The 14,294-nt window shown below is 32.1% G+C and overlaps 1 protein-coding gene across 2 annotated transcripts in view; it reads right to left on the minus strand.

The window, feature by feature from the left end:
- Positions 1-7,774, minus strand: part of LOC143192690 (lachesin) — a 207,089-nt gene extending 199,315 nt beyond the window's left edge. For both annotated transcript variants that reach the window (XM_076398185.1, XM_076398184.1), the window contains exon 1: positions 7,541-7,774. The gene's annotated coding sequence lies outside the window, so the exon portion shown is untranslated. The remainder of the gene's footprint in view (positions 1-7,540) is intronic.
- Between the last annotated feature and the right edge of the window lie 6,520 nt (positions 7,775-14,294).

Consider the following 14,294-nt stretch of genomic DNA (forward strand, 5'->3'; position numbering starts at 1 on the left):
AAAATAAGATATAGAAACAGAAATTAAAATGGGGTCCCCGTGACCATTTTCCGATCATAATCATCATAATATATTCCTTGTATTGTATATTTCTATGAATTATTTTTGCGAATTTGTATAAGGATATAAATACGATAAAAATTACTAGTTCATATGTAGAAATGCAACAAAAATGTTTTTAACAATAACACTGCACGTGTTCTTGTCCAAAGCATCCTGATCTAGACCAGAAATATTTCTTAAAATTAAACAACGATAAACTTTAGGCAATATCGTATGAACTATATACATCCAGGAAGGTTTGGTCCTTGCGGTTCGGACTTGGTGATTATTGAACTAAATGTGGAGGAATGTATTATATTTTTTACTAATTATCGATTCAACAGCTTCCTGAACATTGGAAAATTGAAGAAGCAGAATAAGAGCACTTCCTCTTTTTTGTTCAATTTCCTTATTCCAGACAGCTCAACGTTTTAGATGGAAACCACAGTGGCTGGATTCAACTAGTTGACTTTGAATTGAAATAAAAATTTGAAAGTTGCCTTAAATAATAATATTACCCTACGGCCCCTCCCTCGTTTGTATTAAATTTAAACAAAACCGTTAGTATTGGGCTTGAGAAAATCTCAGTTTAAAATAACAGCATCCACTCCATTTGTTAAGAATTATGATTTAGGTTGAGATCACAAGATAAATTAAAAATTGAAAAAATGAAAAAGTTACAACAGAAATAATGGTCCAATGTCCTGTAAATTGGAATACGTGTGTGAACAATTCAAATGATAGACTATATATAATGTAGGAGATACACCTCCTCTAAAATCACCACTATGATATTTCTCATACTGTACTGGATAATACAGTAAGCACATCTCATTACATCTCATTATCTCAGTACATCCAAAATTTATTTATTCGTGATTTATTGGGATTCTAAAATAAAATAACAACTATACACAAGCCAGACTTTTACAACGTAGGACCAAAAGAACCCCATTCTCTAGTCGCAGAAAATTGTATTTTTTTACAAGTTCTTTTTAATATTGGCAGGTCTGCGGCGTATCAGAGCTAAAATTACGTACCAGTCTGGAAAGGTTGAAAGCTCCTCGCCACACAGGGATAAGACACGAAGCGAATTTAATTCGTTCAATTTTCATCTCTGCCGGTTAACTTTATAAAGCAACGGGAAAATTGACTAAGAAGAATTTCTGAAATGAGGTTGTTAACCGTGTCCCGGATTAAACAAGAAATAAGCGGTAGTTTTAATGCGTTACATATAGTACTTAATGTTTAGAAAGCGGACCAATCTCCGAGATTTAATCTGGAAAATCCAGCGAACCGTCGCTACCTACATAGCGTGAATAAAGGATATATAATACTATATAATACTATATATAAATATAATACAGGTTGTTCGCTAAGTCTTCTTGCTTATAAGAAATACGCGACTTTACTATTTTAAAAATAGTTTTCCTTCATTGGGCCTTTTAGATACTCTATACACTGCATCTAATCATACAGCTAATATATTCAGAAGTTTTATAATGTTGTGTACTAATTAATTGGCCAACATCAACAGAGGCTTGGAAGTTGGCCAATTAATTAAATACATTCATCCATCCTGTATCAGAATAAATAGCGATAACAACAATCCAAATTTGTCTTTGCAGATGCTATGGTATTCTCCTGGAGCTATGGAGTCTGCTATAATGCTGTCTGATACTTTTGGATATCTAACCGAATTCTTCGAAAACAAGCTACTTGTATCAAACTCTCTGATTACCAAATAGATATACTTATCAAGTGCAAGTTCCGTTAAACTTCTTTGTGGACTATCCTTTAGATTAAATACCAGCCAGAGAAAGTTACAAAGTTTTGTTGAAACAATAATAATAATACCAATAAATCAACTAATAAGTCATTTTAGCAAATAATTTTGTTCTTTTGTGGCAGCATGTTTGTTTAAATTATTTCTTCATCCAAAAATCTGCGTCGAAAATGTTAAAAACTCCATTCCAACACGTAATTTTATATAACTCAATTTTATTTGTTTTAAATTGCCCTTATATCCATATTTGGATAGTGTATTTTTACGAAAATCTCATTTTCCTGTAGCAATATCTGTAAAATATGCTCCGAACGGCATTGATAATATCAACCCCCATTGTGTATAAAATTAAACCATTTATATAACCTTTTGAAGGTCCAATTACATTTTAAACTGGATACAATCCTGTCGTTTTATAACAATTGGCATGTCGTTGGCAGAGATTCATACAAAAATATTACGATTCCCCAATTCCCCAGGCCTATCCCCCGCATAATGATAAGATAATCTAAGACCGATCTCCCTGCAAAGTAACTTGTTGAATACGATTTATCAGGAGGAGATCTTTCGGTCTGTTATGCCGAAATGGCATGACTCGAATTCCTGCAATCTCCAATTTCGAAAATAACAAGATTTTTCTCGAGTTCTCCCGCTCTTTCTATTGATCGAAGGAGACGACGATAAAGTTTATTTTGTATGAGTTCGATTGCTATTGATATGCTATTGAGTATCATCTATTTGGTAATCAAAGGCGTTTGATACAAGGAGCTTGTTTTAGACAGTGTTCAAAATAGCGTTGGGAACTATCGACAGAAAATAGTCAAAACAGTTGATAGTCGCAAAACATTAGAAACAGTCGATAGTCAAACAACTAGCAAGTATAGTAATTACTATTTTCAGTCGAATGCACGGTTCGACTGTTTTTTTTTCAGTTCGTGATGGCAGACGAAGATGAACTAATCCTTTCCTATATACATTGTGAGAGAGGAAAGGACGGAGATAATTTCTTGGGGCAGTTAATTTTATACGTAGTTATATTTCCATCGTCAGTATAAGCGAGACAGAGATGTATAAATTCCTTCACAAACTAAATTTAAAAAATGAAAGGAACAAAATAATTACTGAATACTATAATAATAATAATAATACATAACATACAATTTATAATTTAATTTTAAACGAAGCAGAATTACTTTTATATTTGAATGTTTTGTGGACCTGTAAAAAGGAATGATTTTTTTCTATGGAACGGAATAATACTCCACAAATGTTTTATTGTATTTTAATGTGCTAATTGCTAATTTATATAATATACTATTATACATATAGACAATACAATAGAACTTAAACGAAATCCTAAGATGTTGAATAACCATAAATACTATATAAAAATTAAGCATATACCTAATCATAGAAAAAAAAACTAATCCATGGCATAATTAAAAATGATCTAAATGAAATTATATAAATGATTTATTTATTACTGAACGGAAATATTTTTTAACAAAAATCGAGTGAGTAATCGACAATTACCTATTATTGCCATAAAAACAATCAAAATATTTTACTATTTATCATTCCCAATTTTAATTTTTTTATCCTATTACATTAACAATTTTGAAACATATTGTACCAAAATGCTATAATATTAATGTACAATATATTGTTATTTGCAAGCAAACTACCAATAAATCATTAAATAACATATATTACATATAAATCTATATAAGCGTACATTGGGTACGTTAAATATCAATCGAATGAAAGATGTAGAACCAAAAATGGTAACTAAACATACGACTGAAACAGTCTATAGTAAATAGTTGTCAATTACTAAACAGTCGATAGTTCCCAGCACTAATTGAAAATATTAAAATCGTAGTCTGTAGTAAAAAGCATTGGCCAATTATGAAAGTTTAAATTTCTTATGTGAGAGATCATCCAGGTTGATGATTCCGGGAGTGTTGTGTAAATTTCCAAACGTTTAATGGTTCTGGGAAGAATTTGGGCTATTACTTCATCGAAATCTTCTCGATAGTAGATTGGAATCTGAATATAATTATTAATTAATATAGTGTTTGAGAATTCTAATTTATCTTTTGGTTTATGGAGGATACTATTGTATTTGTTAAAAAGTTTGAACAAGGCTGTTCCTTCTTCTGAATTTAGATACTAGTGTCGGATTATTGACTTTAGTTTGAAAATCGTAGGCTAATTCAAAAGAGAGCTTGAGTTATTTGTCGTCTTTAGGTTGTATACTTCGAATTGTTTTTCAGTAAACTTTTCCGTTTCATTTAATTCTTCATTTCGGTTATACTCGAACATGTTTTGTTCATTTTATTTTTTATGTGTATCGAATATTTTCCTTCTTTGATGTATATTAAGTAATGATAAGATTGAAATATTACCAACCAAACCAAAGAACAAAATATAATATAAATGAAATATAAATGGAATATTAACAGAAAATTCCAATCTAAATAGAATAGTTTAACAAAAATATATTGAAATGTGATTTATTTGAACATTATAGTATATCTAAAAACCACAGTTAATTATACAGTCATAATAGTTTATAGGTTAGAGTTTTTTTAGAGCTAGTTTGCTAGTGTGATAACAAATATAAATTAATTGTTAATTTATAGGCGTAAGATTATGAAATATAATTTATTTATTTATATATAAACATCTATACCTTTTGATTTCTCAGCTTTATATATATATATATATATATATATATATATATATATATATATATATATATATATACTTATACAAACAGGATCTAGATCACAATATCAGTGAAAGGCAAATCTAGATATACTACATTTTTTATCAATATAGGTACCAGTATTCCAATGTAATTCAGTTGCCACTGTAGGTGTCTTGTTTTCTCAATATTATTCAAACAAAGCCTATTGAGTAATTGTAAAAAAATAAAAACAGAATTTTATTTTATTTAGAAAATTAAAATAAATTAATAGAGATAAAGTAAAATAGAATTTTTTCTGAATGCTTGTTCAACACCATTCACAACTAAAGGCCTTAACTAGAACATACATATGATATTGGTAAATTTTAACATATACACTGGCACTAACAGGAAAAACAAATAAGGATACTGTTTGATACCCAAGGAGATTAAATGAGTAGAAGTGGCACCGGATTTGGCACCATGTGATTTTCTTGAAAAATAAAGGCGGTGATATAAACAAAGACACTCTCTGCAAAAACTCCTTTTTCTTTCCTTTCCTTCCCTTAAAAATGATGAATATAAAATTCAAATAACATCGTGTTCCTCCTTTTGGTTTGTTATGAAATTAAAAATTCATTACCGAACGAAAATATATGCAGGACCTCAACACGTCGGGGGACTAATCAAGTAGAAGGAATTTAATTTTCCATCTGATAAGCTAATCTCGCAAATTAAATTTAGTTAACGAGCTTCTACTGCGCACATAACAGGGTGAAATATTACGTAGCCAAAAAAGAAACGTTGAGCCTGTCAATTGCTGGACATTAAACGTTTATAAATTTCACAAATATAAGTAATTTATCGATTATTCATCATATCGGCACAACAATTTATTATTTATTAGAACGCTTTACAGTTTCTTGTATTAATGGCTGGCACCACCTTGTTTTTTTATTTTATTTTTATTTACTTACGTAATGCATAAACTATCAAATAAATATATTTGAAAATTATTCTGTTCGTTATTTTCTACGATATTTTTCCATATTTCTGACATCATATCGATACCGTGTCAAAAGAATAGTGCTAGTTTGACAGCGATCCACATATCGACTTAAAAGTGATGGACATAATAATATTTATCTGGAATATATACAATATTTATTAATTAATAAGGTATTGAGCCACCATTTACATAATGGATTCGTAGCATCTGGATCTGGAACGTTTTCCCATTATTGTATCGAAATAACTACCTCCAAAACAGGATATGGTATGATATTCTGGTGTTCCTCAAACTAAGACTTTACCTATTTGGCTGTGTGGACCTATTAGGTTCATCATTTTCTTGGAATAGGGCTGTATTTGGCAGAGAAGATGTGTGAGACATCGGCACACAATGGACTGGAATCCGATAATCAGCAAACCACTAGATCGATGCTGGTTGCAACATCCAGTTAAATAATGTTTTGGGTTTTATCAACTCTACTAAGTTAGTTTGGGAGAAAACAACGATAAAATTTGGTACTTTCAAACACCAAAACGGTATCAACAAGAACAACAGCTCTAAGACCAATTCTGTCATTGAATACCATTATCCTGGTTTTCAATTATTCAAAGATTAGTGAAAAAGTCGTAATACCTACCTACCTAAGGGACCTACTTAGATATAATAACAAGCTAACAAAAGCTGCACTACCTGAGTTCCTGCCCTCTTGATATAGGATGTAATTTAACGATCGAAAATCGATTCAAATACAAACGGGCGCAAAAGCATCAAGTTTAATATTTTACCACTATTCATCAAAAAATTGTATAACCTTAGACAACAAATGAAAAAATACTGAATACCAAAGTAAAAGTACAGTGGATTAAATGATTTAAATGATATCCTGTTACATAAACCGGCAAAAGCTAGTTGTAAAATATTCCTTATATTTCCTGTTATTTTTTTGCCAAATGTCCTTAAATCTTCAATAAAATATCTAATGTAAATTTGTCCAAAACCAAAGGTCGCAACTATAAAATCTAAAAAGATGTATAGTTATATCAATGTTAAAATTTACCATATTCCTATATGCTAAAACAACCCTACTTTGATCTCAAAATTCTGGTTCCCTCCATAGTGGTTATCCTTTGTTTTACAATTGCATCACAAAATATAGAGGTATAAAGTGGGAACTTAAACGTGCACTCCCGTATCTTCCAGCTACGCCTGTTTTCACTGTGAGTCTTAACCACCAGAGGGCCGAGGGTATAAAAGCAAGAACTGGCAGATATGTCCTTTGTTTCGGTTTGTACTTTTATAAGATATTTGTTCTTGGTCCATTGTTATATCTATTGTATACAGCTGAACTACCGACCTCAAGAAACACTACTGTTGCAAACATGTGCTGACGATACAGCAATTTTATCATCACAAGAGAATCCAATTTCAGTCACAAGAAACCTCCAACTTCATCTTAACAATGTTGAATTATGGTTGAAAACGTGGCGTATCAAAAAAATGGAACAAAATCTACCCATGTGATATTCACCCTTTGTAGAAGAACATAAACATAAACTCACTAAAACTGAATAATCATGAAGTTCCGCAAGCAGACAACGTTAAATATCTGGGAATGCGTTTCAGTCGACGTTTGACATGGAAAAAACATATTGTGACAAAACGCAAACAGCTTGTTCTTCGTAAGTTTGTGAAGATCGTAAATTTAAATTATCATTAGATAACAAGGTTTTGCTGTATAAGTCAATACTTAGACGTATTTGGACCTATGGTATTCAACTGTGGGGTACAACTATAGTACTAAATCTAACATGTTATAATCCAGATTGTTAAAGTTCTAGTGATAAAAGTTCGGAATAATATATAAACATATATATTTATTCACATTAAACATATATATATATATATATATATATATATATATATATATATATATATATATATATATATATATATATATATATATATATATATATATATATATACTACTTAAACCTGAAATTGAATTTACCTGTTTTATTTAACAAGAACTCTTCATCTCTTCGCTTAGCGAACAAATAAAAAATCAACACCAACGTCTTGAGCCGAAATCGAAACCCAATTAATTCGATGGTCCTTCGACACAATTAATTCCCAAACCGTGACGATACCGATAAAACGGGATCTTCTGGATCTGGATCTCGGAAAGGTTTCGGTCGCGGAAACGTCCGACTGCGCCGACAACGGACAGAATGCGGCAGCGACTGAACTGTTTGTCGCACCGACTACCGAATCCACATTTTACAGTTTCCGGATAAAGACGAGCGAGGCTCATGCGCCACCTGACCTTTATCTGAAATCTGTTTAATATTTACTTGTACCTGTGTCTTTTTTATATCGATGGTTATTATCTATTGGTTCGGATAAATGTACACGTGTCTCGTGAATATTTTAAATGCCGGTCAGAAACGTGACTGTGGCGGTTTTTTATCGAATTATATAACCGACCCCAACTAAAGCAAGCGTAAATATCAAGTGTTGTAATTAGTTGGGCATATCTGTTATCAAACTTCTATCTCAGTACATTTTACATATTTTTAAAATAATACTATTTTCAATACTTCTTAAAAAACGTGCCTAGAGCTCTACCTCACTGGTGGTGTAGAAAAAAGTTTCAAACTCCAACTTAAAAACTGTGGTGACCGGTTAATTCTCCCTAGTTTAAAACTTTTGGAAATACATGCATTAGATCTACTACAATATTAATATAAATTATATTTGATAAGGTTATTATCTATTTACATTTGTATTTTATTATTTCAGAGTCAAAATGAACCAAAACTTAAATTTGATGCAGCAACGTTGCATTATAAATGTTACTGAAAGAATTATAAATAGAATATCAGTACTATACATAACGTGCAATAATTTTAAAATATTATTAAAATGAATTTTAAAAAATCAAAAAATATGGCAAGTGAAGTATTTACGATCTATTTCTTTTTTTTACATTTCAAAGTCTCCTTTTTACCAACGAGGGTTTATCTGGACTGGACAGTTTAACGTGGGCTCCGAACCACGGTCCTCGGCATTAAGCCGACTGTCGAGTGACCAACTTTGAAATCATCCCAGAAGACATCCGTTTTTAACCAGCCTGGTTACTCCCGACTTGTATCATTTTAATTGTCGTATTTTGGACTCTTGGCTAAGGATAATTACAAATGTTAAATAATCACGAACATAAATTTGGGACCGTCAGCAGGATTCGAATCCACCACTATCACAACAATAGGACAGTCGCCTTTACCGCTGCGCCAACCAAGCCGGCGATATAATATTGTTGTTTATATTAGAGACAAATCTACACGATGTTCCGTGGAATAAATAATTCATCATATTTTCTGAAAGTCCTTCAACCTATTTATTATATACTCCTATCAATCTATTTTGCAGATCCGAATTATTTCAGAAATAACGATTATAAGAATCTTTAAAAATCCAAAATTTTACACCACAGCAATAAATAGACGCAGATTTGTAGTTATTTTCAACATGCTATATATATATATATATATATATATATATATATATATATATATATATATATATATATATATATATATATATATATATATATATATATATATATATATATATATATTATACATATATTATTCAGTTTATTATATTTCCTTAGAAATAAGTTGTACTTTTTGATTCTTTTTTGTTTGTTATTAAGATTGAAAATGTTGGCCAAGGTACTCTAATACAGGAACTATATATAGGACTAATAGTATTTAAGTGTGTGCAAATATTTAGACTGAGGATATCTATAGGTGAAAAAGTATCGATATAAACAGTCGTTCAGTTTGATAGTTTTGGCGTGAAGAACGGTGTTCTTCAAAATTGCAGTCTCTAACACGTCAACAACACATCTTTTTGGCAAAATTAGTTTTTTTTAAAATGAGCCTCAGTTTCGGCGATCTTCTATTCATTCGACGAAAATTTCTTCCCAGGGATCATTTTTTTGAGACCTGAGAATAGGAAATAGTCGCTGGGGGCCAGATCTGGAGAATACGCTGGATGGGAAAGCAATTCGAAGCCGAATTCATGGATTTTTGCCATCGTTTTCACTGAATTATGACATGGTGCATTGTCTCGGTGAAACACCATTTTCTTTTTCTTCAAATGTGGCGCTTTCCGGCGATTTCGTCCTTCAAATAGTCCAATAACGCTATGTAATAGTCAGTGTTGATGGTCCTTCTATTTTCAAGATAGTCAATGACAATTATTTCAAGCGCATCCCAAAATAAAGACGCCATAACCTTGCTAGTCGACTGTTGCATTTACTCATGCTTTGGAGCGGGTTCACCGGGTGCAGTTCATTCAGATGACTGGCGATTGGACTTTGGAGTGATATGATGGAGGCATGTTTCATCCATTGTCACAAATCAATGCAAAAACTCGGGTTTATTACGCTTAGTCATCTTCAACCACTGCTCCGAATCATCAACTCGTCGTTGTTTTTAGTCAAAAGTGAGCTCGCGCGGTATCCACTATGCACAGAGCCTTCTCATACCCAAATATTCGTGAATGATGTGATGTACACGTCCAGTTGATATCTTTAGAGTGTCTGCTATTTCATTCAATTTCAATTTACGTTCGTTTGAAATCATTTTGTGGATTTTGTTTTCGTCGGTAACAACCTTTTTTGGGCGTCCACTGCGTTCACCGTCTTCGGTGCTCATTTCACCACGTCTAAACTTAGCATACCAATCCTTTTTGGATGGTTTATTTTCCTGAGGTAGTGTCCTGAAACTTTTTCCTTCAAAAAGAATTATTTTATCAACACTCGAAATTCCTTTTTATCCATTTTTTTTTCAAAATAACACAAGTTGTTTTACTCAAAATGCTATAATTCACAAACTAATGATCCTACAGCTGTCAAATTTATACACGTATCTTTTGAGGGTTAGGGCTAACTAAAAAACATATGGATTTAATTCTAGTAGCGCCATCTATTTGTCAGGCCGGGGACTTTTCAATTAATTTATTATATTTATCACTATTGTATTTAATTCATCTACTATCTCAATTCATCAAATACTTAAGGAAACTCTGGAATTTTTTTTTTAAATATGTTAATTCTTTATTTGAAGAAGAAACATCTGGAAGATAAAAAAGTTCAATTGAAATATATAGATAAAATGAATAATATAGTGGAAGAGAAACCTATCTTCCTAATTTTCTAAAAAGCATCTTATTTGAAACACTGCAGTATTATATAACACAGTCTTCTCCATTTACCATTTATATTGCAGAAACAATCCCATTATGAAAAGTTTAATTGGTTATTTATACGACAAAACTTAAGCCATTATCGTGACTGTATCATATTAAACAAATACTCAAAGGAAGCTGTCTGTTTTGTAAATTCCCCAAATGGCGAGACTAAATTTACTTCTCCGGAATTCTCGTTCCAACTAAAAATTCTAGGACAAACATTAATGCCCAGTTACATGCCTTTTCCATTATTTTTAAAACCGCAGAGAATTTCGACTTTTAAACGCAAGATTTGTATCCCTTTCTGAAACAAAAAGGAAAAGGTTGTTGTATACCGAAATCTGATCATGCGTTGGGGCGTGTAATGTTTAAACTGTACAAAATGGAGATGGTTCATTGTTATTGAGTATTTTATTGGTCATTGTTTGTTTTAAAAATTCCTTTTTATCCATTTTTTTCACAATAATACAAGTTGTTTCACTCAAAATGGTATAACTCACAAACTAATATATATATATATATATATATATATATATATATATATATATATATATATATATATATATACATTATATATATATATATATATATATATATATATATATATATATATATATATATATATATATATATAAATTAGCTTCAAAATGCCATAGAAGAGAATCAAAATAAAAGAAATGTTAGTAATGATGAAAAATAGGTTTGCTAACCTATTTATGGCATTATTTTCATGATTTTGTTACATGTGACTCACGATGGTGACGCAAAATATTACGATAACTTCAATGTTATTAATTGTAACTCTTTGTTTCCTACCTTAGTGTAATGTAAGTACTCGTTGTTCAAAATTTGTTTAGTGTCAGAGCTTCCTCAGATCTTCCGAAAGTTGTAACAACATATTTACTATAAAATCCTTGTTTTCGCGTAAAGACTAGATTATTTAATCATTTCTTGAAAGACCATGTATTCACCCCCAAGTTCGGGTTCTCCCATTTCAAACATAATTAATTCATATACCTTTTGATAAATAATATATTTTCCGCTTTTTGATAAAACTATAATCGCATCACTAAAGAGCTTCTGAGATTTATGGGCCAAAACTAAATCAAATATCAGAATGTTCTGTAAAACCAGGTCTGGTTGGAAAATATGTCTAAAAATGTTATAGACTTTGTCAATTTTAATATCGAAAATTCTAAAGCTAATGGAATAAATAAATTCTGATACTGGTATCCACTAAAGCACTCAAAATTATTTGATAAGCGCGACATCATAGAGAAGGTTCTCTTAAAAATAATAAAAAATAAATTATCAGTATCAGAAATCGTTGAAAAAATACAGATGGGTTTGGAGCGACCTCGACCGGAAGTCAGATATTTAGATCTACCAACATGATATTGAATCAAAAAAGGAGTTGTTTTAAAAAAGGGTGTTACACTGATTATAGCGACCCTTCAACTTTTTGATACAATTTTTGTAGTACGATTTGTCCTTTGCTTCAAAATAGGCCTCAGTTTCGGCGATCACCTCATACTTTTGAGATCCAGAAACAGGAAATGGCCGTTGGGGGCCAGATCTGGAGAATACGGTGTTTGAGGAAGCCATTCGAAGTCTAATTCATGGATTTTTGAAACACTGCATTGTCTTGGTGAAGAAGCACTTCCTTTTTCTTCAAATGCGGCCGTTTTTCGGTGATTTCGTCCTTCCACCGGTCCAGTTTGTCTGTCGATGATGCTTTCTTTTTCAAGGTAGTCAATGAAAATTATTCCATACGGATCCCAAAATACAGACGTCATAACCTTGCTAGCCGAGTGTTGCGTTTTCCCAAGCTTTGGAGCGGTTTCATCGTGTTCGTTTCACTCAGATGACTGTCGATTGATCCTTGGAGTGAAATGATGGAGCCACGTATCATCCACTGTCACATATCCACGCAAAAACTCGGGTTTATTACGCTTCATGATCTTCAAACACTGCTCCGAATCATCAACTCGTCGTTGTTTTTGGTCAAAAGTGAGCTCGTGCGGCATCCACTTTGCGCAGAGCTTTCCCATGCCCAAATATTCGTGAATGATATGATGTACACCTTCAGTTGATATCTTTAGTGTCTGATATTTCATTAAATTTTAATTTACCGTCATTCAAAATCATTTTGTAATTTTTTTTAGTGTTTTCGTCGCCAACAACCTCTTTTGGGCGTCCACTGCGTTCACCGTCTTCGGTGCTCATTTCACCATCTAAACATAGCATACCAATTCTTGATGGTTGATTTTCCTGGGGCAGTATCCCAAAAAATCGGCATCAAGCCAAGCTTTTGCTTCAACTGTATTCGTTCCCTTCAAAAAACAATATTTTATCAATACGCGAAATTCCTTTTTATCCATTTTCTTCACAATAACAAAAGTTGCTTCACTCAAAATGCTATAATTCACAAACTAATGATCCGACAGCTGTCAAATTTATACACGCATCTTTTGAGGGTTAGGGTTAACTAAAAACATATGGATTTAATTCTAGTAGCGCCATCTATGTGTTAGGCCGGGGACTGTTCAATTGACCTGTTAGTTTCGGGATATGTGTGAGGTCGATCTAAAATAGTATTCTTGCTTCTTTTATCTGCAGTGAACTGTATCACAAAGAGGTGCCAAGAAATCTTTGATTTTTTGATGTTCTTGAAAATAATTTCATTTACTAGTGTAGCGATCTTGATGCATGTCGAATTTTACATCGTGGAATAAAGGTTTACAAAATACCGAGAAATATAATCCCAGATGTTGAACACGGGCGGGGTGCCCGCAGCGCCAACAAGAACCCGACAACGAATAGCTGGCGGCAACCCCGAGACGTTTATCTGGGATGTTATTGAAGGGTATTTCGATCATTCAGTGCCACCATCGACTGCCCAAGCCTCGTCAACAGGTAACTCCGCTGCCATCCGTTTTATTTATTTGTATTTTTCACATTTTTTTATAGTGTCAATAAATAACGGTCACATCATGTAAACACCACTGTTTCATTTCGTTTTACCTCCATTCACCGAGCCACATCATTTACCCTAAACTAGTAACGTCTGATTTGATTTTAGTACTTGGGTAACACCAGTGGCTTGCTATTGCTATTTGTTGTGTCAGTGGTAAATAATTTGATTTAGATTTTTGAGATTTTTATATGAAGATATTTCATAGTGTTTAAGGCAAATCTTTGAACAAAAAAATTTTTTCATACGATCTAGGGCTTATTGCCATCATGTGAAATATGTAGAAGATGCAGATGCAGATACAGTCATGATGAAAGGCGCCCCTTTCTGAACATTTCAATACATATACTGTGTTTCATCAATCGAATATAGCTCAAGGTGAACTTAGACGCTTACAGAAAAAATATTAAACATGTAATAAAATTATTCAACGGTATGCCAGCAGATTTAACAGCATCTGTTAAATGCTAGTGCGTATTTGGCCAATCAAACAGTCCTTATGTCCAATACTTAAAACTCCAAAGACAGT

This window comes from Rhynchophorus ferrugineus, unplaced genomic scaffold (assembly GCF_030347505.1).
Source record: "Rhynchophorus ferrugineus isolate W39M unplaced genomic scaffold, kcgeb_rfMv2 rfM3, whole genome shotgun sequence".
Classification (NCBI taxonomy): domain Eukaryota; kingdom Metazoa; phylum Arthropoda; class Insecta; order Coleoptera; family Curculionidae; genus Rhynchophorus; species Rhynchophorus ferrugineus.